General features: G+C 35.9%; 1 protein-coding gene across 1 annotated transcript in view; it reads left to right on the forward strand.

The window, feature by feature from the left end:
• Positions 1–5000, forward strand: part of LOC138863946 (uncharacterized) — a 97174-nt gene that overhangs the window by 90270 nt on the left and 1904 nt on the right. Inside the window, exon 2 of the mRNA XM_070129463.1 lies at positions 4881–4949. The gene's annotated coding sequence lies outside the window, so the exon portion shown is untranslated. The remainder of the gene's footprint in view (positions 1–4880; positions 4950–5000) is intronic.

The raw sequence follows: 5000 nt of genomic DNA on the forward strand, positions 1-5000 counted from the left end.
AAGTTCATTGGCTTTGTGTGTGGGCGTTTTCATTTTAGCCAATGAAATTTGTTTTTTCTAATTGGTCATGGGTCTGGTGATCAGAACTGAGTCGCACTTCGAATGCTTCAGCCGCGTTTAGAAATGGGTAAGTAAAACTTGAATTCTGTCGAAGTCTGTGCGAGTGTCACAGAGCACGATGAACAATTGTTATAATACATACTAAAGATCATTTAGACCTAATTCCAGTAAGAAATGTTGAGATTCCACGCCAAACATTTAACTGAAAAGTGTTGGCTCCCGTCCGAGTGAAAATGCTTATCATATCCAAGATGACGGAGCCCATGACTATCGTTTGTTTACACTCGCACACCGATCGATCACTTGCTTGTTGGTGCTAAATATCTGAGGAATCGTGAGAATTACTCTCAATTTCATACATATATGCTTAGTATTATCACTAGTGAGTACAACGTCCTGTAATAGAATAGTTAATGAGTTTTATATATATTGAGATGATTTTGAATTTTTGCGATACTTTTCAATATTTTTGAGATTTTACATTTTTTTTTACATTTATATTTCATGATGTTACAATTCAGTATTAGATGAAGAGAGATTTTCTCAATCAGTCTGTTATTTACTGTAGCAGTATGTATTTCTAGCTCTGTATTTAACCTGGTTATTTAGGAATTGATGCTTAAAAATGCCTCCCAGGCCATTTTATGACAAAAGTGGGCATAACAATTTTTTGGTCTGTTTTTATATCAAAACCTGCAAATTTTAACTTTAATATATTTGTATGAAGATACGAACCCTAGATCTGAAATGCAGAGCTTGTATTACCATGTTTAGTTTTTGCTGTGTTGAGATGGTTCTGGATTTTAGCAATATTTTTGAGATTTCTCATTTTTGTACATTTATATTTCATGGACTAGCATCTCAACATTAGCTCAAGCAGTATTTTTTTAATTAATGGGTCATATTCTGTACCAGTATGTATTTCCAGCTCCAAACCTAACTTGGTTTTTGAGAAATTAAGGCTCATAAATGCCTCTCAGGCCATTTTGTGACAAAAGTGGCCATGGCACTTTTTGGCCTGTTTTGCATCAAAACCTGGAAATTATCACTTGTAATATGTTTGTATGACAATATGAACCCTAGATATGAAAGGAATAGCTTGCATTACCATATTTAGTTAGTTTTTACTGTGTTGAGATAGTTTTGGATTTTGGCAATATTTTCAATATTTTTATAGTTTTACTCGCCTCTATATCATAAAGTAAATATCACATAGAAGATTAAATATTTTATAAAACTATGGGTCATGTTCAAATTGTCTGAAATTCCACTCAAATAGCTCTTTTGGTTTGCAAGATACTGTCCATCAAAAATGGCTACAGTGGCAATTTGTGTAAAAGTGAGCATACCACTTTTTGCGGCCATCACAATTACCAAATTAATAATTCTGCAAAAACAGGCCTGAAATGTGTTTTTTAACACCCAAAAAGCTTTTTGTATAAAAAATCAAACCGTTTTCTTGAATTTTTCTGATTTTGGGTTTGGACACTGGACAGAATTTTTTTGAATCTATTGAAAATCTCACTTTGAGCCATTTTCAGGGACTGATATCTCGCCAACTAAGTATCCCAAGAACCTGAAATTTTCAGGATGTGTTAACAGTATCCCTGCATGTCAATTATTAAGATTGGTAGTCCATTATCTAGTTTTATAATGCTTCAAAGACCCCTCCAGAAACAAGAGACCCCATATTCTCGGTGGGCCTCACTACACCGGGGCACTGGCCAGTACAGTGATTTTTTTTCTTTTAGTAGCACTCTACTTAGCTAAACACAGGAGAAACAGCTGTCCAGCAACCCGACAGTTCACACTATACTGACTCCCCTGTGTGATTGGCTTTTGAGTGTGAGGACGGCTACTCCCTATTAGACTGAACATAAACTAATTGATATTGTTGGCCAGATATTATAGGCCATATCAACCCATGCGTCAATCTTTGTGTTCAGTCTTTCTGATCTAAATATTGAATTTCTACTGATTGTTCAACGTACATATATAAAAAAACATATCTGTAATGGATATTTAGTGTCCAATTTGACGTTCTTTCTTCTGTGCGCCTTTTAACGTCGTTAACTTGTTAGTGGCATAAGTTTGTGAATATATCACTGTTCATGAACATTCTTCGATAATGTTCTGCGCAGCTATTAAAACTCCTTTTGTCATATGACAGATTGTTCCCAAAAGAGTTTCGGCCTGGAAAATATACATTCTCAACATAACCAGAAAATGGACAAAACCTTATCCAAAATGAAATGAAATGTTTTAATCATGTAATCATGAACTTAAACACAAAAAGTCAATATTTGAAATATCCAGAATCAGTTTTGTTAAAGTAAAAATGCAAATAATCGAATCAGACAAATAAACATTTATAATACAAACTGCTGAAACATGATTAAACACTTCCTCCAATATTATAACATCATTTTCCTGATGAGAATCAGAAACATACCAACATCATATATAAAGGAAAATAGAAAAATATATATATATAGGATCACACTGAATACCAAAAATGATATAAAATATCATTGCAACTCTTAATGCCTGTCAGTTTGTTTCAAATAGCTCAATATCAATGATTCTTGTGCCTGTCCTCCAGTAAATGTGGTTCATAAACCAGAGAATTGCATAGTAGAGACTGCAAATCAACAGTAGCAATAAAATATTGTTGACTTGTGGAAGTCAACTGAGTATTTACACAGTTTAAGCACATCGAAAACAATCAACCCTTTTTGAGATAACTATCAATTATTGGGGCAGTACTCACATATTCATTCAAATATCAATTCAACACCAGCTAACACACTATATTGTAGGAAACGTTAGCCAGTCTTGAATGACAGGGAGAGAAGACTAACAGCGTTTTAAGGAGGGGAGCGCTTGGACAAGCATTCTTGCCGATAGGCCAAGCGCTGTACCGTTCCCTGCTTAAAACGCTTTCCAAGGCAGGCAGGCCCTGTTCAGTGATGCCAGACATGTGGAAGTGTCTTTTTATAAAGTACAAATCATAACAGTCCTTGATGAGCATAGAGATGTCAAAATAACACACAAAATATACATACTTGGGTTTTAATAGCAATATTCCCACCAACAATATCGGAAAGAGATAACTTATGCACAAGTCGAGGGTGGAGTTTATTTCACTGGCGGTTGGTAACAGTTTGAGCGCGCAATTCAAAACAACTGACAAGCTAGCGCCACACCAAGATGGCAGAGTAAATCTACCCAACCATCTTAACAAAGCGCAATATTTTCTTCTATATTCTAATAAAGTGCCTCTAAAACAATGACACACGTCCGATTGACAGCCTTTTCATTCTGACACGTTATCAAAACAAATGAATATCCCTGAATTAAAATATAGGCCTACCCATTCCCATATATCTGATTTTATGAGGTTAAATATAACAAATCATCGAATACAATATCAACAGAAGAATGTTGCTAGAATTTCTCAGACTTTTTTCTCTTGAAATACTCTAACTTGAAATATTTCATAGAATAGCAGATATATTCTCGATTTAGAGAGACGAGGAGTTTAACAATATGAGGTAAATTGTTCGTCTTATAATAATTTATTATCTATAGGTAAAACACTTTTTATTCCCATAATCATTATCTCCTTTCGTTTTCAGTTAATTCAGTTCATTTCAATTTCTTTGAATATGATTTTAAGAAAATTACAGAATCAAATACCATGAAAAAATGATTTATTTGATAAAATATTAAGCGGAGTTCCTGGCCAACGCCCGCATTCGGAGGATCGTGACCAGTACGATACTTGACCGACGCCGTTGCCATGATGACGGTACACCGCTTGACTTAGCAAGCGCAAGTCTAGCCATCTACGGAGATCGCTCGAGAAAGCAAGCGAAATACTTGAGTTAGCAAGAAAAACGCTTGAGATTTCAGGCAAGAACTTTCCCTGCTTAAAACGCCTTAAACAATCATTTTCCTTGGCGGCTACATTACTCCCATAATGAGCACGTGTTTACGAGCGAACCTCGAGATGCACATATTTTCAAATATCAAAAAATATCATAGCTGTTGAAGAAATACAGATTAATAAATAATTTAACCAATATATAATAATTTACTTTTCTCAGCACATTGATACATTTATTTTAGTACAGACAACATTTTCGAAAACCATAGTGAGGGGTCTCTTCGCATGTTATTGTAGCCATTACTGCTTATTCTATCCAATGTTAATATAGCATTAACACATCCGCAAACAAACAATCCAATGCACAAATATATATACACATGAGTTTCTGTGAGTACCCACACACATACATGTATATACATTTGTGTGATTCTGTATATGCGCGCGCGCGCGCACCACACACACACACACACACACACACACACACACACACACACACACACACACACTCACTCACTCACTCACTCACTCACTCACTCACTCACTCACACACACACACACACACACACACACACACACACACACACACACACACACACACACACTCACACTCACACTCACACTCACTCACTCACTCACGCACACGCACACGCACACGCACACGCACACGCACACGCACACGCACACGCACACGCACACACACACACACACACACACACACACACACACACGTGTGTGTGTGTGTTAATGATTTGATACTTCATTGTTTTAATTGCTTTGTAATTTCACATTGTATTTATTTTATTTTTTTTTGCTGATAGGTAAAAACTAATAGGGATATCTCTTCCTTTTTTATCATCTATGATTTAATGAAATAACCTATTCCTCTTCCATATCACGTGTGATTGACGTCGACCTTCTCAACATGCAGTCCCTGATAAAGATGGGGATGGCATCATCATCCGTGCGAGGATCGTGAGACCGTCACTAATCACTAACCGTAACTAATCACATACTAAGTAGGTCTTAGTATATGACAGCGAAATAATAG

Source organism: Penaeus vannamei, chromosome 14 (genome assembly GCF_042767895.1).
Source record: "Penaeus vannamei isolate JL-2024 chromosome 14, ASM4276789v1, whole genome shotgun sequence".
Taxonomy (NCBI): domain Eukaryota; kingdom Metazoa; phylum Arthropoda; class Malacostraca; order Decapoda; family Penaeidae; genus Penaeus; species Penaeus vannamei.